The following is a 23049-nucleotide window of genomic DNA, read 5'->3' as shown; positions in this document are numbered from 1 at the left end:
CATTCACTTCTCCAGGAGATCTTCCTGACCCAAGGATCTAACTTGGGTCTCCTGCTTTGCAGGTGAATTGTTTACCAGCTAAACTACCAGGGAAGCCCTATTTAATTTAGTATGATAAATAAAGAAAGAAAAATTAATTTTTTTCAGATGAATTCTTGTGTTACAGACACATAAAAATATCCTAAATTATCTACAGATATATATTTGAAACAAAGGGGAATTAATCTGAAGTTATTGGGTACAATGTAAAAATATAAAAATCATCTTTCAATATGCAAGTGTCATGGACTGAACTGCTTTTACTCCACCAAATTTGTATTTTAAAGCCCTTATCTCAATTGTTATTTGAAGGAAGGGTCTTTGAGAGGCCATTAGGTCATGAGAGTGAGGCTCTATGATGAGATTAATGCACTTGTAAGAACTTAGGTCTCTCTATGGTATGTGAGAATCAGAGAGAAGGTAGAAGTAACTAAGCCAGCAAGAGGGATTTCATTAAAAACCAAGTTGGCAGACACCTTGATCTTAGACTTCACAAACTCTAGAAGAGTGAGAAATAAATTTCTGTTGTGTAAGCCACCCAGTTCGTTTTATTGTGTTACAACAGACTTAGCACATTGACAACAAGGAACTAACTCCTTAGAAAATAAATTTTTAAAAGATTAACTTGAATAGAAATAAATCTATCAAATGGGTCTTCCCCAGTGGCTCAGAGGTAAAGAATCTACTTGCAATCCAGGAGGCCAGGAGATGCTGGTTCTATCCCTGTGTCAGGAAGATCCCCTGGAAGAGGAAATGACAATCCACTCCAGTTTTCCTGCCTGGAGAATGCCATGGACAGAAGAGTTTGGCAGGCTACAGTCCATGGGGCCACAAAGAGTCAGACATGATTAAAGTAAGCCAGAAAGAAAACCACCAATACAGTAACCAATACAGTATACTAATGCATATATATGGAATTTAGAAAAATGGTAATGATAACCCTGTAAGCGAGACAGCAAAAAAGACACAGATGTATAGAACAGTCTTTTGGACTCTGTGAGAGAGGGAGAGGGTGGGATGATTTGGGAGAATGGCATTGAAACATGTATAATATCAAATATGAAACGAATTGCCAGTCCAAGTTTGATGCATGATACTGGTTGCTTGGGGCTGGTGCACTGAGACGACCCAGAGGGATGGTATGGGGAGGGAGGAGGGATGGGGTTTCAGGATGGGGAACACGTGTATACCTGTGGCAGATTCATGTTGATGTATGGCAAAACCAATACAATATTGTAAAGTAATTAACCTCCAATTAAAATAAATAAATTTATATTTAAAAAATAATAAAGTGACTTAGATGCATGCAAAAGTATCAGATATTCAGACTAAACCTAAGTAGATGTATAATACTTAGAAGAGAAAATTATGACAGAATATTTATAAAAACTAAAGTTTAAATATGGATTAGAATATTCATTCTAGTAAACATACGTTTTCTGTCAAATAATTCTGAATTAAAATTAATCCAAATAGAGTTTAAATGATAGATTTTGAAGCTGTCAAGCTTATACACTGGAACTTGTATAGAACTGAAAAAGTTCCCAAATAGCCAAATTACTTAGGAAGAACTTGCACTAACAAATATCATAGCTTGCTATGTAATACATACATATTTTCTCAATAACTGAGAAAGTATTTGATTTATTGTCATTGTGTTAGCACAAGGATAAAAAAGTGTTGTTATTCAATTACTCAGTCCTGTCCAACTCTTTGAGACCCCATGGACTTCAGTACGCCAGGCTTCTCTGATTTTCACCATATCCCAGAGTTTGCTCAAACTCATGTCCATTGAATCAGTATACTATCCAACCATATCATCCTCTGTTGTCACCTTCTTCTCCTGCCTTCAATCTTTCCCAGCATCAGATATTTTTCCAATGAGTTGGCTCTTTACATCAGGTGGCCAAAGAAATGGGACTTCAGTGTCAGCATCAGTTCTTCCAATGAATATTCAGGATTGATTTCTTTTAGGATTGACTGGTTTGATCTCCTTGCAGTCCAATGGACTCTCAAGAGCGTCCTCCAAAACTACAATTTGAAAGCACCAATTATTTGGTGTTCAGCCTTCCTTATGGTTCAACTCTCACTTCCATATATGACCACTGGAAAAACTATAGGTTTGATTATACAGACCTTTGTCAGCAAAGAAATGTCTCAGCACTTTAATACACTGTCTAGCTTTTTCATAGTTTTTCTTCCAAGAAGCAAACATCTTCTTTTAATTTCATGGCTGCAGTCACCACCTGCCATGATTTTGGAGCCCAAGAAAATAAAGCCTGTCACTATTTCCACTTTTCCCCCATATATTTGCTATGAAGTGACTCATGGGAAAAGAGTTTGTAAGGCCCACTTGACTTCAAACTCCAGGATCTAGGTGTTTACATGGGTAATAAGATCTTTTAGGATAGTTCTTCTGTGTCTTCTAACCACCTCTTCTTAATATCTTCTGCTTCTGTTAGGACCATACTATTTCTGTCCTTTATTGTGCCCATTTGTGTTCTTCATTGTGCACATCTTTTATTGTGCATTAGCTGTTCCCTTATCATCTCTAATTTTCTTGAAGAGATTTCTAGTCTTTCCCATTCTATTGTTTTCTTCTATTTCTTTGCATTGATCACTTAGGAAGGCTTTCTCATCTTTCCTTGTTATTCCTTGGAACTCTGCTTTCAGATGGGGATATCTTTCCTTTCCTCCTTTGCCTTTCATTTTCCTTCTTTGCTCAGCTATTTACAAGGCCTCTTCAGACAACTATTGTGTCTTTTCGCATTTCTTTTTTTGGGGGATTGTTTTGATCACTTCCTTCTATACAAAGTCATGACTCTCCATCCATAGTTCTTCAGGTACTCTGTTTATCAAAACTAATCCCTTGAATCTATTTGTCACTTCCATTGTATAATTATAAGGGATTTGATTTAGTTCATACCTGAATGACCTTGTGGTTTTCTCTACATTCTTCAATTTAAGTCTGAATCTTTCAATAAGGTGCTCATAATCTGAGTCATAGTCAGCTCCAAGTCTTGCTTTTTGTTGACTGTATAGAACTGATAGAAAAATAAACAATTAGAATAGAATGAAGAGTACAAAAGAAGACACACATATATGGACATCAGATTTAGCAGTTAAATATTTAAATATAAAAATTTCAATAATAAATCAAAAAGCTTGAAAGAAAATTATGACGATATACAAGACTTGAATGAAACCATCCACCTAACAATTATGAATGCACATTCTTTCAAAATCATGATATTCAATTAATCAAGCTGTAGTGAGACATGGAGCTCATCTCCCCCCACAAATACATCAAAAATATGACTATAAATGGAAAAATTCTCACAGAGCACCAATCACACACTAACAGAGGATTTCAGACACCAAAAATGACAAGAAAGATCCCCCAGTAATGAGGTAGAATGTAAGAAAGAAGGAAAAAGAAAGAGGAGAGGAAGTAGGGTAGGACTTGCACCCTAGTTGGGGGTAGCTGAAGGAAAAGGGAGATTTCTACATCTGGAAAGCCCCCGTATTGGTGGGGAGATCACCTGGGACAGAAGGGATCCTTTGGGAGCTATAGTAGGAGAGTGCCTGTGGCAGGCAGGACAGAGTGAGATTTCCATGTCATAACCCTGTGTGCCCCAGCCTGTGATGTGTCTGTGGTTCAGATGGGGGATGAAGGCTGGAATGTGGGATTTGGGGAGGAAACCTGTGAGGGGACTGCAAATTGTAAGGAGACTACCTGAAGGCGGGGGAGGGGGGAGTGAGAAAATCTGCAACAGGGAATTTTTATGGAGGAAACGTGCTACCATAGAAGTGAAACGCAATTGTTGAGTGATGCCTAAGGGGTGAGGATGACATTGCAGCCTCTCACCCCAAGCACTGGCCCCAGCCTCCCCAGCAAATAAGAAGGGTCCATGCCAGGGCCAGCTCTTTTGTGCCTATGGCTGCCAACTACCCCGCATGCCAGGGGCTCATGTAAACCCAGTTGCAACAGCCTCCTTCCTCCCTCCTCACTGAAACAGACTCATGTGCTTCAGGGCAGCCTCAGAAGCAAACCACAGTGGGTGGCCCTCAAAGAGAAGTGGGTTGAAACCACAGCTGAGCCACAGGGACTATGAAAATAAAGAAGAAAAGATGAAACCTCTCCTTGCTGCTGCACAAACCATCCACAAATTGACACCCCTTTGGGTGGCTTTATAAGCTCAGTGCCTACAGAAATCTTAACAGACAACAAGTACTCCTACAGTCAAGACAGGTCTAGATTTAGCAGCTGTAAACTCTGTGGGGAAAAGCATGTGGAGATAAGGCCAGGCCAGAGTTTTAGCTGCCCCCCATAACCCCTGTGGTAGGTCCAGATCCATTTAGTAAATCCTGGGACCTAACTTCTGTGGATCCATGCTAGAGGAGGAATACTCAGTGACTACCCTCCCAATGGGAATGCTGCAATTCCACCCACTTCACTCTGCAGATCAGAAACATAGCTAAGAAACAGACATAGAGGCCTCTATTCCAACAACTAGGGAGAAGACCCCACCTCTGCCAGAGCAAATGGGAGATCCTGCTCAATATCCAGTACAAGCTCTGGTTACCACAACATCAGTTGCACATACTATAAAGGGGATAATAATCAACATACACTGAGAAAGGAGGTGTGCAGACATCTACTCTAAAAACCTTTGTGCAGCAAAAAATATTAAATGCACACAGGCTACAAAAGGATGTTCTCACATAAAATAGACCTCAAAGACAGTCTAAGGGTCTGGAATTGGGTGAAAGAACCCCTAGAGTATTTACCCTTGAAGGCCAGCAGAGCTTAAGTGCAAGAGCTCCACAGGGAAACAGAAACTCCACTCTTGGAGGGAGTACACAAGGTTTCACATGCACTGGAATCCAGCACAAAGCAGTACCTCCATAGGAACATGGACTACAAAACATAGCGGTCTTGAAGGGTCTCCTGGGGAGGCAAAGGATAATTTTAGCTCACTGTGAGGGTATGGACACTGGTAGTGGAAGCCCCACGGATTATTGATTGGGGTGAGCTCTCCCAGAGGTCCACAGTTTGGCAATTAGACCTTGCTCAACCCAACAACTTGTAGGCTTCAGTGCCAGAAAGGCTCAGATCAAACAACTAACAAAATAGGAAAGCAGTCCCACCCATCAGAAGACAGGCTGCTGAAAGTGGTACTGAGCTCACAGTCATATAAAACACATTACTTGACATGGCCATGCCCATCAGAGGGACTGCCGAGGACCAGCCCCGGCTGATCCAGGGTATTCGAAGGGGAGACGGCGTCGGCGACTATTTATATGCTAATTAGGGATATAGAGAACAATAGAATGAGGATAGCTCAGTAGGAAATTTCAGTGGAGAAAAGAAGCTGAGTAGCTTGGTTTACGCGGGAGACCAATAAAACTTCAAGACAAGAAGTTTGCACCACTTACGTAGGCCGCAGGCGCCCTCTCGAATAGCGGAAGGTGTCTCACCCTAGACACCTTCTCGAGTGGGTCTTAGAAGCCCAGGCATGATTAGTAAGCGTGGTGGGTTCCGCGCTCCAGATGGAGACTCAGCTGGAAGTTAAAAGAATGACATGGGGAGACCAAGCGTTGGTGAGCAAGGCCCGTAGCTTTATTTTTAACAGGGGCTTTTATACCCTAAGTTACACATAGAGGATAATAGGGGATGCAAAGTCAGCAGTCTTTGATTCTTATCAAAAACCAAGGTTTCTTTCCTGCAAATGTATCGTATACAAATGGTTTAGGTGATTTACATCATCTTCTGGCCAGAAGGCCTACTAACATTTTATGACTCTTGACAAGGACTTATCAACAAAGACTTACTTTCTCTAAGAGTAATTATTTCAAGGTTTGGCACCATCTTCCAAAGATAAAATTGCATTCCTATAGGGCGGATGTGTAATGGGTTTACAACAAAGAAAGAATTTATTACCTTAAGGGTCTAAAGTTACTAACACCAAGGCCACTACTTATTTTTTCTACATACCCACTATTAATTGATACATATTCAAGGATACAATTCAGGGGATGTGAAAACTTGGCAACAAGCATTGACTCATCAATGAAATCCTTTACTAGTTTATTCTGACAGTTTTTAACTCTCTGAGAGGCTCTAAGCTATTTGAATATCTTAAGCTTCCCATGCCTCTCGAGGCTGGGAGACTGTAAACAATCGTATGCATAGCTGCAGGAGTCCGGGTAAACTTGTCAGGCTAGTTAGAGAGCCATCAGAGGGGTTTGGATTTAAACACTCCTAATTGCCCAGGAACTTTATTAATTGGAGCTGTAAGTTAACTCTTTGACAGAGAGAGAGCGAGATGGTGGTAGGGGACAGCCCCCAGTAAAGTCAGAGGTGAGAGCACAAAGCAATAAAGTAGGCAGACTCTGGTTTTTTTGGGGGAAAATGCTCGAGAATATCCGGGGGGACTCCTGAGGCTCGATCCCGCCTTTGCGTATGCCGAGCCTCCTTCCTCATGACCTTTGTCACGAGTGGAATGCCTCACCGGCTCCCCGCAAGGGACAAGATTCAGCTCCACTCACCAGAGTTCAGGTACCAGTCCCCCCAACTAGGAAGCTTGTACAATCCCAGTACACCAACCTCAATCATCAGGAGGCAGACACCAGAACAAGAGAAACTAGAATCTTATACCCTGTGGAAAGGAAATCACAAAGGTAGAAATTTAGGCAAAATAAGATAGCAAAGAAAATGTTGCAAATGGAGGAAAGAGATAAAACCCCATAAGAACAACTAAATGAAGGGGAAATAGACAATTATCTAGAAAATGAATTCAGAATAATGATAGTAAAGATGGTACAAAATCTTTGGAAAAGAATGGAGGCACAGATCAAGAAAAACAAGAAATGTTTAACAAGGAACTAGAAGATTTAATGAATAAACAAATGGAGAACAATACAATAACTGAAAAGGAAAAAATGCAGTGAAGGAATCAATAGCAGAATAACTAAGGCAGAAGAATGAATAAGTGAATTGGAAAAGAGAGTGGTGGAAATCACTGCCACAGAAAAGGAAAAAAATAAAAGTAAGAAAAAAAATGGAGACAGTATCAGAGACTTCTGGGACAATACTAAATGCACCAACATTCACACGATAGGGGTTCCAGAAATAGAAGAGATGGGGAAAAAGAAGGATATAAGGAAATATTTGAAGATTTTATAACTGAAAATTCCTCTAACATGAGAAAGGAGAAACTCACTCAAATATAGGAGCACAAACAATGCCATACAGGATGGACCCAAGGAAGAACATGCCAAGATACTGATACTGATCAAATTGACAACAATTAAACACAAATAAAAAACTTTAAAGGCAACAGGGGAAGAGCAACAAATAGCATAAAAGAAAGTGTATCAGTCATTCAGTCATGTCTGACTCTTTGTGACCCCATGGACTATAGACCACTAGGCTCCTCTGTCCGTGGAATTTCCCAGGCAAGAATACTTTAGTGGATTGCTGTTTCTGTCTCCAGGGGGTCTTCCCAACCCAGGGATCAAACCTGGGTCCCCATCATTGCAGGCAGATTCTTTACCATCTGAGCCATACACGGGAAACCCCATATGATTATCAGCTGAGTTTTCAGCAGAAACTCTTTAGACCAGAAGACAGTGTCAAAATATGTTTTAAGTGATAAAAAAATAAAAACTACACTTTACCTAGGAAGTTCCTCATTCAGATTTGACAGAGAAATCAAAAGTTTTACAGACAATCAAAAAATAAGAGAACTCAGCAAAACCAAACCAGATTTACAACAAATATTAAAGGAAGTTATCTAGGTGGGGAGGATAAAATCAACTTAAAATCAACCTTGTATGTATATACTGTTATGACAAATCCTCAAGGAGAAAGCAAGCCCAAAACTACAACAGATACATACATGATAAAGAAAAAATAGCCCAAACACAACACTAAAGATGGTCATCAAACCACAAAAGAAGAGAACAAAAGTTGATGGGAATAAAAAAAAGACCTACAAAAATAAAACCAAGCCAATTAAGAAAATAGCAATAGGATATACATTTTGGTTATCACCTTAAATGTAACTGGATTAAATATTCCAATCAAAGACATAAACTGGCAGAATGTGTACAAAAACAAGATCTGTATATATGCTGTCCACAAGGGATTCACTTCAAACCTAGTGACACATACAGACTGAAAGTGAGGGGATGGAAAAAGATACATCATGAAAATTAAAATCAAATGAAAGCTAGAGTAGCAACATTCATAAGAAAAATAGATTTTAAAATAAAAAAATTCAAGAGACAATGGAGGGTTAGGGCTCATGATCAAGAGATCAATCCAAAAGAAAACATAACAATAGTAAATATTTATACACCCAATATAGTATCACCTAAATACATAAAGTAAATGCTAATAGCCATAAAAGGAAAAATTAACAGTTACAGAATAATAGTGGGAGACATTAACAACAATCTTGCACCGATGGATAGATTATCCAGACAGAAAATTAATAACAAAACATCAAATGACACATTACTAAAGAAAGACTTAATTGACAACTGTAATACATTGCTGGATTAAGCACAAGCTAAAATCAAGATTGCTAGGAGAAATATCAATAATCTCAGATATGCAGATGACACCACCCTTATGGCAGAAAGTGAAGAAGAACTAAAGAGCCTCTTGATGAAAGTGAAAGAGGAGAGTGAGAAAGTTGGCCTGAAACTCAACATTCAGAAAACTAAGATCACGGCATCTGGTCCAATCACTTCATGGCAAATAGATGGAGAAACAGTGGTAACAGTGGCTGACTTTATTTTGGGGGCTCCAAACTCACTGCAGATGGTGATTGCAGCCATGAAATTAAAAGGCCCTTACTCCTTGGAAAATAAGTTATGACCAACCTAGAGAGTATATTAAAAAGCAGAAAAAAAAAAAAAAAAAAAAACCAGAGACATTACTCTGCCAACAAAGGTCCATCTAGTCAAGGCTATGGTTTTTCCAGTGGTCATGTATGGATGTGAGAGTTGGACTGTGAAGAAAGCTGAGCACCGAAGAATTGATGCCTTTGAACTGTGGTGTTGGAGAGGACTCTTGAGAGTCCCTTGGACTGTAAGGAGATCCAACCAGTCCATCCTAAAGGAGATCAGTCCTGGGAGTTCGTTGGAAGGACTGATGTTGGAGCTGAAACTCCAATACTTTGGTCACCTGATGCGAAGAGCTGACTCATCTGAAAAGACCCTGATGCTGGGAAAGATTGAGGGCAGGAGGAGAAGGGGACAACAGAGGATGAGATGGTTAGATGGAATCACAGACTCGATGGACACAGGTTTGGGTGAACTCCGGGAGTTGGTGATGGACAGGGAGGCCTGGCGTGCTGTGGTTCATGGGGTCTTGAAAAGTCGGACACAACTGAGTGACTGAACTGAAGAGAACTGATAAGACATTCCATTCAAAAATAGCACTTGTTTCTCAAATGCACATGGAACATTCTCCAAGGTAGGTCACAACTTGGACAAGTGAAGCCTTGGTATGTTTAAGAAAATGAAAGTGTTAGTCACTCTGTCATTTCATACTCTTTACTACCCTGTGGACTATAGCCTACCAGGCTCCTATGTCCATTGAATTCTCTGGGGAAGGACACTAGCGTGGATAGACATTTCCTTTTCCAGGGTATCTTCCCAACCCAGTGATTGAACCCAGGCCTCCTGCATTGCAGGCAGATTCTTTACTTTCTGAGCCACTGGTGAAGCCTGTCAAGGCTATCTATTGTCAACTTGTTTATTTAACTTGTCTGCATAGTACATCTTGTGAAATGCCAGACTAGATGAATCACAGCCTGGAATCGAGATTGCCGGAGATATGTCACCATCTCAGATATGCAGAGGATACCATTCTAATGGCAGAAAGTAAAGAGGAACTAAAGAGCCTCTTGAAGAAGGTGAAAGAAGAGAGTGAAAACCCTGGTTTAAAACTCAGCATTCAAAAACCTAAAATCATGGCATCCAGTCCCATCACTTCATAGCAAATAGATGGGAAAAAATAGAAGCCATGCAGGATTTACTTTCTTGGGCTCCAAAAGTACTATGGATGGTGACTGCAATCACAAATTAAAGGAGAGGTGCTCCTCAAAAAAAAAAAAAGCTATGACAAACCTGGACAGTGTATTCAAAAGCAGAGACATCACTTGACCAACAAAGATCCATAGAGTCAAACCTATGGTTTTTCCAGTAGTCATGTACAGATGTGAGAGTTGGACCATAAAGAAGACTGAGTGCTGAAAAATTTATGATTTTTAACTGTGGTACTGGAGAAAACCCTTGAGAGTCTCTTGGACAGCAAGAGATCAAACTAAACAATCATAAAAAAAAAAATCAACTCTGAATATTCATTGGAAGGACTGATGCTGAAGCTCCAATAATTTTGCCACCTGATGCTAAAAGTCAACTCACTGGAAAAGACTCTGATGTTGGGAAAATTTGAGGGCAGGAGGAGAATGGGGTGAGAGAAGATAATGATTGAGTGTTATCACCAGCTCAATGGACATGAGTTTGAGCAAACTCAAGGAGATAGTGAAGGACAGGGAAGCCTGGTGTGCTGCAGTCCATGAGGTCACAAAGAGTCAGAAAAAACTTAGATATTGATACAACACGTTTAAGAAATTGAAATTATATCAGGCATCTTTTCTGACCAAAATGCTATGAAATTAGAAATCAATTACAGGAAAAATAGCTTAAAAATAATAAAGGTTAAACACAAGTTACTATAGAATCGATGTATCACTGAAGAAATCAAAGACAAAATAAAAAGTATCTAGATGCAAAAGACAGCAAAAGAAGAATGATCAAAAAACCTGTGGGCTTCAGCAAAAGCAGTTCTAAAAGTGGAGTTTATAGAGATACAATCTTTCTTCAGGAAACAACAAAGATCTCAAATAAGCAATCTAACTTTGCACCTAAAGCAACTAAAAAAAAGAAAAATCTAAAAAACCTAAAGTTAGTAGAAGGAAAGAAAATATAAAGATCAGAGCAGAAATAAATTACAATTATGTAAAGTTTAAAAATAAAATAAAATTAAAAAAAAAAAGAAATAAATTACAGAGGCAAAGAAAAAAACAAGAAAGATCAATGAAACTAAAAGCTAGTTCCTTGAGAAGAAAATTGGCAAATTTCAGCCAGATTAATCAGGAAAAAAAGGGAAAAGATTCAAATCAATAAAACTAAGAATGAAAAAAGAAGATGTTACAATGAACACCATGGAAACACAAAGGATAAGAGATTACTATGAGCAACCATATGCTAATAAAATGGACAACCTTGAAGAAATGGACAAATTCTTAGAAAGATACAACCTTTCAAGGATGAGCCAGGAAGAAATAGAAATATGAACTGACCAATCACAAGTACTGAAACTAAAATTATGATTAAAAGTCTTCCAACAAATGAAATTCTAGAACTCAATGGCTTCACAGGGGAATTATGGAAAACATTTAGAAAAGAATTATTACCTATATTTCTGAAACTCTTCAAAAAAAATTGCAGAGGAAGGAAAACTCTCAAGTTCTTTCTTTTAGGTAGTTCTTTCTACCAAAAGCAGGCAAAGATATCAAGAAAAAATAAAATTGTAGGCTGATATAACTGATGCACATTTACAGTAATAATAATATTATAATAAACAAAAAATGAAGAAAAATCTAACATTTATTGGAAACATATACAAAATTGGCAAGCATTTAGCTACATTGACCAAGAAAAAAGAAAAGAAAAGTGAAAAATACAAATTCCCCAAACTCAGGAATAAAAAAGTGTTGTCACTGGTGAACTCCAAAAAATTAAACTAACTATAAAATTGTACCTTGAATAATCTCATGCCAACAAATTAAAAATCTAGAATTAAAGTATATAAATTATAATAAAGATGCAAACTATCTAACCTGATTCACAAACAGGTAGAATATATAGCAAGTAAAGATATTTAGTTAAAGATTAAAATTGTTCTTGCAAGTAAAGCCCAGGTCCAAATAGTTACACCACTAAATTTTAGCAAATATTTCACTTCAGTTCAGTCTCTCAGTTGTGTCTGACTCTTTGAGACCCCATGAACCAAAGCTCGCCAGGCCTCCCTGTCCATCACCAATTCCCGGAGTCCACCCAAACCCATGTCCATTGAGTCGGTGATGCCATCCAACCATCTCATCCTCTGTCGTCCCCTTTTCCTCCTGCCCTCAATCTTTCCCAGCATCAGAGTCTTTTCAAATGAGTCGGCTCTTCACATCAGATGACCAAAGTATTGGAGTTTCAGCTTCAACATCAGTCCTACTAATGAACTCCCAGGACTGATCTTTAGGATGGACTGCTTGGATCTTCTTGCAGTCCAAGGGACTTTAAAAAGTCTTCTCCAACACCACAGTTCAAAAGCATCAATTCTTCAGTGCTCAGCTTTCTTCACAGTCCAACTCTCACATCCATACATGACCACTGGAAAAACCATAGCCTTGACTAGATGGACCTTTGTTGGCAAAGTAATGTTTCTGTTTTTTAATATGCTAGTCATAACTTTTCTTCCATGGAGTAAGGGTCTTTTAATTTCATGGCTGCAATCACCACCTGCAGTGATTTTGGAGCCCAGAAAAATAAAGTCAGCTGCTGTTTCCACTGTTTCCCCATTAAATATTTAAAGAATATATAATACTAATTCTTTACAAATAATGTCAAAATCGAGAGAGAGACACTTCCAAATTCATTCTCTGAGACAAGACAAAGAATTTTTTAAGAAAGTTACAGACCATTAATCCTGACAAAAGTATATGCAAGGTCCTTAACAAAATATTAGCAAATAAGATCCAAAATCTTATAGAATTTGCTGTAAGCTATTAACAAATGGGAGCTATCTTAGGAATGCAATTTTTTTTTTCACATAAAAACATCACTCAATGAAATACACAATAGTAACAAAATAAAGGGCAAACATTTGACCATCTTGAAAGATGCAAAAAATGCATTTATGAAAATAGAACATCCATTCATTCAGCAGCATAGCAATATGAAGGAAATTCTAAACCTATTAAAAAAATCCACAAAGAGTCAAAGTTAATGTTTTCTGAGAGAAGTAAGTGCTTCAGTGTTCTCCCCTTAAATTAAGGAACACTCCAAAGAAACTCACTTTCATTAAAAATAAAGCAAAATTATATAAAGACAAAAAAAATCTAGATTGAAAAAGAAATATTAAAATTGACTTTATTCTCAAATGACCTAAATCTGTATCCTGAAATTAGAAAATTCCTAGGAATTAATGGCATAGACATACACACATACACACACATTAAAGGAGTTCAGCAAAGTTTCAGTAAACTGTAATGCCAGACAAATATCAATTGTATTTTACATAATAGCAGTGAACAAACAGAAAATAATATTAAGAAAACAAATGAATGGATAAGAAAGCTTTGGTACATATACACAATGGAGTATTACTCAGCCATTAAAAAGAATACATTTGAATCAGTTCTAATGAGGTGGATGAAACTGGAGCCTATTATACAGAGTGAAGTAAGCCAGAAAGAAAAACACCAATACAGTATACTAACGCATATATATGGAATTTAGAAAGATGGTAACAATAACCTTGTGTACGAGACAGCAAAAGAGACCCTGATGTATAGATCAGTCTTATGGACTCTGTGGGAGAGGGAGAGGGTGGGAAGATTTGGGAGAATGGCATTGAAACATGTATAATATCATGTATGAAACGAGTCACCAGTCCAGGTTTGATGCACGATACTGGATGCTTGGGGCTGGCGCACTGGGACGACCCAGAGGGAGGGTATGGGGAGGGAGGAGGGAGGAGGGTTCAGGATGGGGAACACATGTATACCTGTGGTGGATTCATTTTGATATTTGGCAAAACTAATACAATATTGTAAAGTTTAAAAATAAAATAAAATTTAAAAAAAAAGAAAAAAAATTATAAAATAGAATGATAGTTTAGATGTGGAGAAATCAGGTATACTCATAAACTGATATTTGGAATTAGAGCCTCCCTAGAGTAAATTAAAATATAGTAATTCTTGCAGTGGGATGAATGTCATGATTCATTGACAATAGTATGATTTTGATTTATTATTAAGCACTATATACAAAATGATCATATGATCTAGTTTTTAAAATATTTGAGTGTGTGCATGATAAGTCATTTCAGCCATGTCCAACTCTTTGTGACCCTATGGACTATAGCCTGCCAGGCTCCTCTTTCTGTGGGTTTCTCCAGGCAAGAATACTGGAGTGGGTTGCCATTTCATTCTCCAGGGGGATCTTCCCAGGGATTGAACCCACATCTCTTATGGCTCCTGCATTGACAGGCAGATTCTGTACCACTAGCACCACCTGTGAATTGTGTATATATATGTGTGTGTGTATGTATACAAGCAAGTTTGTGTGTACATGAACAGAAATAACATAGCTATCTGATCATTCTGAACAATGGAATCAATGGTCATTATATTTTTTCCTCTTTATTAATCTGCACTTGAAGTAATTTTGTTATAACAAAAATTATTTTTACATAAACTATCAGTCTCATTATATGGCAGTTAAATAGCATCATTATTACAGATATGATTGCCTCTCTGAAAAGCAAAACTCTTGGAACTTATAACAGAATTCAGTATATGGCTAGCTATAAATAAAATATATCTTTTAAAATAGCCAATAAAAAATAAACATAAAAAAGAAAACAAATGTATTTAAAATAACATCAAAAAGGACAAAATCTATAGGAATAATTTTTAAAAATAAAAAGACTTGTACTATAAAAGAGACAAGCATTGCTTAGAGAAACAAAGATCTAAATAATTCTAGAGATAGTATGTGTGTATATTAATTAATCAATATATGTTTTCCAAAATTAACTAAAGATCAATGTAACTGCAATTAAAAATATTAAAATGTCCTAATGGAAACTCTATTCAGTATCCTATGATAAACTATAGTGAAACAGAATATTAAAAAGATATCTGAATCACTTTCTTGTAGAGCACAAATTAATACAACATTGTAAATCAACTATACTTCAATTAGAAAAAATCAACGGCCATTTTTCTTTTATATTTGGTAACATTGACAATGTTCCTTAAATGTATTTGAAATGCAAATATCCTAGAATGGCCAAAATAATTTTGGAAACAAATTATAAAGTTGGGAGACTTAAACTATCAACTCAAAATTTCTTCCAAAGCACTGTAATTAAGACTGTTGTATTGATGCAAGGATAGTTATAAAGGTTGATAAGACAGAATTGAGAGTACAGATATAAATCCTAATTACTATGGTCAATCTAATTTTACTAAAAGTGTGAAGAAAATCCATTGGGGAAGGGATAGCCTTTGCATAAATGATACTGAAACAATTGGAAACGTGGGGGAGAAAAGTACTTTATTTTTTTTAAATTTAATTTTATTTTTAAACTTTACAATATTGTATTAGTTTTGCCAAATATCGAAATGAATCCGCCACAGGTATACCTGTGTTCCCCATCCTGAACCCTCCTCCCTATCCCTCCCCATACCCTCCCTCTGGGTCGTCCCAGTGCACCAGCCCCAAGCCTCCAGTATCATGCATCAAACCTGGACTGGCGACTCGTTTCATACATGATATTATACATGTTTCGAGAGGGAGAGGGTGGGGAGATTTGGGAGAAAAGTACTTTAATTCCTCATCTTACATCATGCATAAGATCAGCTCAAATGGAAGACAGACCTAAATATGAAAGATCACATTTAAAAATAATTAAAATCTAACCTGTGAAAAATACATAGTAGAAAACGTTGATATTCTTGAGACAAAGTTTTCTTCACTATGAAAACAAAATTAGAACCATAACAAAAGGTGTTAAATTGAACTTCACTATAAAGAACATTTGTGCTCCAATTATAACATTAATGGAATAAATTAAAAGAAAAACTGTGAAAACATATTTGCATATTAAATACATTATTAATGATCACGTCATCAGCACATTATACACTCTTACAACTCAATTATAAGACAAATAACTCTATTATAATATGAGAAAATATTCAAATCAGCATTCCACTAAAGAACATATATAAATGGCTAAAAGTAGGAAAAAATATGCTTAATAACAGCTATTAATATTATAGAAATGCAAGTCAAACCACAGTAATATATCACTACACACAGACACATACACTTTACTGGATACAACTAAAAGGATAGATAACAATGAGTATCGGTGAGGGTGTGGAGAAAGTGGAAAACTGATATGCTGCTGGCGGGAATGTAAAGTGTACAGTTGTTTTTGCAAGGACTTTAGAAACTTCTTATGAACTTAAAGATAAATTTACCATGTCACTTAGCCATCTTACGCTAGCAATCTTCCAAAGGGAATTTAAAAACAAACCAATACAATATTGTAAAGTAATTGGCCTCTAAATAAAATAAATAAATTTAAATAAAAAATATGTTCATACAAAAATATAAATATAAATCAAACGTTTATAGCAGCATTATTTATATTATCCAAAAAGCTGGAAATATTTCAAATGCCCATCAACTGGTAAGCTGATAAAGAAATGTGAAGTATGCATACAATGGAATGCTCTTTAAACACTGGAAAGGAAGGAAATACTGATGCATATGACAACACTGATAAGCTTCAAATCACTTTAAATGAAGGAAATTAGATGCCAGAGACTGTATACTATGCTATTCCACTTGTATAAAAGTCTCAAAAAGGTAAATTTATAGAAACAGAATAGTTACTAATCCAAGGACTTAGGTGATTGTGGGCACTAACTGAATATGAGCATAAAGAAACATTAGGGAACGACAAAAATGTTCCCAAGCTGGATTTTAGTAATGGTTGCATAACTTTATGAAATTTACTACAATGCCATTAAATGGTACATTTATAATAGGTGAATTTTATGGTACATGATTTATGCCTCAATGGAGCTATTTTTAAAAAATGTAAAACAGTTTAGACAGTTTAATTTTCAAGGGCATAGATCAGGGAAATAAATAAATAAATAACTGCCACATAAATAACCAAAGAAAATCTTCTATTCAGTATATTATATTCTATATACAAAAAGCTAAACAAAGGGAAGTATCCTATAAAAGCAGCATCATATAAAAGTGCATAAGAAACTCGAACAGGTACTTTACAAAAGATGGTACACATGGTATCCAGCCAATATGGAGATGGAAATGGCAACCCACTCAAGTATTCTTGCCTGGAAAATCCCATGGAAGGAGAAGCCTTGCAGGGCACAGTCTGTGGGGTTGCAAGAATTGGATATGACTTTCCAACTAAACCACCACCACCACTGATAGCTCAATAACTATACAAACATATCATTCATCTAATTACTGATTATAGAAATGAAAATTAAAGCACATGAAGATGCCTTTACATTTATACCACGGTGGTTAAAAATGTATAATCTAAAGAAATATTGCTTTTGATGATATCAAACACTTGGAATGTTCATATACTTAAGGTAGGAGTGTAAATTGAAACTTGCACTTTGGAGACAAGTCAACTAATGTGATACATACTTAAGTGATGTGTACCAGAGACATATATAGGGATTTGCAGAGCATGATTACTCCCAAACTGGACACAAATCAAAATGTGCATCAACATTATAATAGATAAATTAGTCATGGTATATATATCTAACATCCTACTCTATAGGAATAAACATAAATAATTTACAGGCATATAAGATAGCAAGATACAGCATTGATACAACACAATGTTGTATCAAAGAAGGTATGTAAAAAGTACATGTTTTATGATTGTTCTTCAAAAGGTTAAGAAACCACATCCTAGGGTTCAAGGATAAAAATTATTTTAGTAAAATTATAAAGACATATAAATGGAAGATTAATAAAACTCAGAATATTTAAGGCATGAGATGGGTATTGATTATTGAAGGTATAAGAAGTCATTAGACAAATGGTAGTATTTTAATCTGGTCCTGAGTGCTCACATTAATGTTACAATTTTTGAGAAATTATTGAAGTATATTGATTTTTCATGCCTTTATTTTGTTCCCTTTAACTACTTATGTGATATTTCACAATGTTAGAAAAAATAATACAGGGAAGTTTTGGTAATATAATGCTTACATTGTAGTAGATTATTTTTTCAGAAGACTATTTCAGAAGAGGAAACAATTATTTTTGACCAAAGTGCACACGAATATTTTTCAGAAAATTACAATCACTTTCACACTCACAACTTATTAATATATCTTAAAAGTTGCCTTGATTTCAATATTTCATATTCATAAAAAATATGCCATGAAAAAAGAACCATGAGCATGTTGGGAAATCATCCCTATGGCACATTAATTTATCCTCCAAATCTTTTACATGCTGTGACATTCCTATTGGTAGAAGAATGATGGATTAGTTATAAGAAGACAAAAACTACACTGCTACTTACATTTGTTATGTTTTAGATTGAGTAATTTATGTCAAGATATTACCAATCAATATCTGCTAACAGGTTTAATAAATTGAAATTTACCTGATTACTTTACTATTTTGCCCCTATGTTTTTTTTCCAATCTCTGCACAAGACTGGTATCTCCCATGAATATAAAGTAGCTCCTGACTACTCATTCTAATGCAGCCCTCTTGTCCATCAGACAATCTATACTTAGAATTATTCATTCATATATGTGTTTATTTTATAACTCTCTTTCATGCAAGACTCCAAGCTTCAAAAAAGACTTTGTGCATAGATCACACCTGTACCAGTCACAGTACAGCAACTAAAAACATATATGTAGTTAGTAATATAATCTCAGTAGACTTCGTTGTCCATGCCTGAATAAAAATAATCACAATCAATATAGATACTTGGTGAAAGTTTGTCTTGACATCCATCCCCAGTGAAGAACTACATCCCAACAATCTTATGTTGCTTGAGACTATTATAAAACATTTTTCTCTGAATTTGTGTCAAGTAAAAGGCAATGCCAAAGAAAGTTGAAACTACTGCACTACTGCACTCATCTGACACGCTAGCGGAGTAATACTCAAAATTCTCCAAGACTGGCTTCAACAGTATATGAACCATGAAATTCCAGATGTTCAAGTTGGTTTTAGAAAAGGCAGAGGAACCAAAGGTCAAATTGCCAACATCTGTTGAATCATCAAAAAAGCAAGAGATTTCCAGAAAAACATCTACTTCCATTTTATTGACTATGCCAAATGCCTTTGACTGTGTGGATCAAAACAAACTGGAAAATTCTTCAAGCACTGGGAATACCAGACCACTTTACCTGCTTGCTGAGAAACCTGTATGCAGGTCAAGAAGCAACAGTTAGAACTGAACATGGAACAACAGACTGGTTCCAAATAGGGAAAGGAGCACATAAGGGCTGTATATTGTCACCCCGCTTATTTAACTATATGCAGAGTACATCATTAGAAACGCTGGGCTGGAGGAAGCACAAGCTGGAATCAAGATTGGCAGGAAAAATATCAATAACCTCAGATATGCAGATGACACCAACCTTGTGGCAGAATGTGAAGAACTACAAAGCCTCTTGATAAAAGTGAAAGAGGAGACTGAAAAAGTTGGCTTAACACTCAACATTGAGAAAAGTAAGATCACGGCATCTGGTCTGATCACTTCATGGCAAATAGATGAGGAAACAGTGATAGACTTTACTTTTTTGGGCTCCAAAATCACTGCAGATGATGACTGCATCCATGAAATTAAAAGATGTGTGCTCCTTGGAAGAAAAGCTATGACCACCCAGACAGTATATTAAAAAAACAGAGACATTACTTTGCCAAAAAAGGTCTGTCTAGTCAAAGATATGGCTTTTCCAGTCGTCATGTATGGATGTGAGAGTTGGACTATAAAGAAATCGGAGCACCAAAGAATTGATGCTTTTAAACTGTGTTGTTGGAGAAGACTCCTTGGACAGCAAGGAGACCCAACCAGTCCATCCTAAAGGAAATTGGTTCTGAATATTCATTGAAAGGACTGATGCTGAAGCTGAAACTTTGACCATTTTGGCCATTTGATTCAAAGAACTGATTCATTTGAAAAGACCCTAAATCAGAGAAAGATTAAAGATGAGAGCAGAAGGGGATGACAGAGGTTGAGATGGTTGGAGGGCATCATACACTCAGTGGACAAGAGTTTGGGTAAACTCTGGAAATTGGTGATGAACAGGGAGGCCTGGTATGCTGCAGTCTATAGGCTCACAAAGAGTCTGACATGACTGAGCAACTGAACTGATGAGACACAAACTAAAATTATTTAACAGTTTTATAATTAAAATGACAAATTGCACATCACATTCTAGTGCATACCCTGCCAATGGCGAAGTGGTGATCTCTGTGTATAATTGGTCACTTGTAGAGACTGTCACTCATGTTATTGAAAAAATGTTTTGACATGTACACAGATTTCCTAATAACTAATTTTATGTAGTGTTTTTAATGGCTTATACATATGTTGTCTTATATGGTGTAGCTAGGAAAACCTGAGACAGATTGTTTAGAGAAGACATCGTAGGTATTAAGTCAAGTGGGCCTTAGAAAGCATCACTACGACAAAGCTAGTGGAGGTGATGGAATCCAGTTGAGCTATTCCAAATCCTGAAAGATGATGCTATGAAAGTGCTGCACTCAATATGCCAGCAAATTTGGAAAACTCAGCAGTGGCCAAAGAACTGGAAAGGTCAGTTTTCATTCCAATCCCAAGGAAAGGCAATTTCAAAGAATGTTCAAACTACCGTACAATTGCACTCACCTCACACGCTAGTAAAGTAATGCGCAAAATTCTCCAAGCCAGGCTTCAGCAATATGTGAACCGGGAACTTCCTGATGTTCAAGCTGGTTTTAGAAAAGGCAGAGGAACCAGAGATCAAATTGCCAACATCTGCTGGATCATAGAAAAAGCAAGAGAGTTCCAGAAAAACATCTATTTCTGCTTTATTGACTATGCCAAAGCCTTTGACTGTGTGGATCACAATAAACTGTGGAAAATTCTGAAAGAGATGGGAATACCAGACCACCTGATCTGCCTCTTGAGAAATCTGTATGCAGGTCAGGAAGCAACAGTTAGAACTGGACATGGTCAACAGACTGGTTCCAAATAGGAAAAGGAGTACGTCAAGGCTGTATATTATCACCCTGTTTATTTAACTTATATGCAGAGTACATCATGAGAATTACTGGACTGGAAGAAACAAAAACTGGAATCAAGATTGCTGGGAGAAATATCAATAACCTCAGATATGCAGATGACACCACCCTTATGACAGAAAGTGAGAGGAACTAAAAAGCCTCTTGATGAAAGTGAAAGTTGAGAGTGAAAAAGCTGGCTTAAAGCTCAACATTCAGAAAACGAAGATCATGGCATCCAGTCCCACCACTTCATGGGAAATAGATGGGGAAACAGTGGAAACAGTGTCAGACTTGATTTTTATGGGCTCCAAAATCACTGTAGATGGTGACTGCAGCCATGAAATTAAAAGACGCTTACTGCTTGGAAGGAAAGTTATGACCAACCTAGATAGCATATTCAAAAGCAGAGACATTACTTTGCCAAAAAAGATTCGTCTAGTCAAGGCTATGGTTTTTTCTGTGGTCATGTATGGATGTGAGAGTTGGACTGTGAAGAAGGCTGAGCACCGAAGAATTGATGCTTTTGAACTGTGATGTTGGAGAAGACTCTTGAGAGTCCCTTGGACTGCCAGGAGATCCAACTAGTCCATTCTGAAGGAGATCAGCCCTGGGATTTCTTTGGAAGGAATGATGCTAAAGCTGAAACTCCAGTACTTTGGTCACCTCATGCAAAGGGTTGAATCATTGGAAAAGACTCTGATGCTGGGAAGGATTGGGGGCAGGAGGAGAAGGGGACGACAGAGGATGAAATGGCTGGATGGCATCACTGACTCGATGGCCATGAGTCTGGATGAACTCCGGGACTTGGTGATGGAAAGGGAGGCCTGGCGTGCTGCAATTCATGGGGTCTCAAGGAGTTGGACACGACTGAGCGACTGAACTGAACTGAACTGAATATAATTAATTATAATTATATTATAATATGTTATTAAGTGTATTAATTATAATTAATTATATTAATGTGATTAACATAAATTATACATATTATATAATATGCAATGTATATTAATATAACATTAATATATTATTATATTATATAATTACAATATCTATAATTTATTATTATATATTACAAATAATTACAGTATTACATATAAATTATATATATAATATATTATATATGTTATAACACATTATGCTTCATATATTATATAATATATATTCTAATTATATAATTATAATTATGTAATATGATTTATATATTACAATTATATAATATATAGAATATAATATATTATATAAATACATTATATACATAATATAACATATTATATAAATACATTATATACATAATATAATATATATAATATATTATATAATATATATAATGCATCAGATCAGATCAGTCACTCAGTCGTTTCCGACTCTTTGCGACCCCATGAATCGCAGCACGCCAGGCCTCCCTGTCCATCACCAACTCCCGGAGTTCACTGAGACTCATGTCCATTGAGTCAGCGATGCCATCCAGCCATCTCATCCTCTGTCGTCCCCTTCTCCTCCTGCCCCCAATCCCTCCCAGCATCAGACTCTTTTCCAATGAATCAACTCTTCACATGAGGTGGCCAAAGCACTGGAGTTTCAGCTTTAGCATCATTCCTTCCAAAGAACACCCACGGCTGATTTCCTTCAGAATGGACTGGTTGGATCTCCTGGCAGTCCAAGGGACTCTCAAGAGTCTTCTCCAACACCACAGTTCAAAAGCATCAATTCTTCAGTGCTCAGCCTTCTTCACAGTCCAACTCCCACATCCATACATGACCACAGGAAAAACCATAGCCTTGACTAGACGGACCTTTGTTGGCAAAGTAATGTCTCTGCTTTTGAATATGCTATCTAGGT

Source organism: Bos taurus, chromosome 4 (assembly GCF_002263795.3).
Source record: "Bos taurus isolate L1 Dominette 01449 registration number 42190680 breed Hereford chromosome 4, ARS-UCD2.0, whole genome shotgun sequence".
NCBI lineage: Eukaryota > Metazoa > Chordata > Mammalia > Artiodactyla > Bovidae > Bos > Bos taurus.
Note: the sequence above shows the minus strand (reverse complement) of the source record.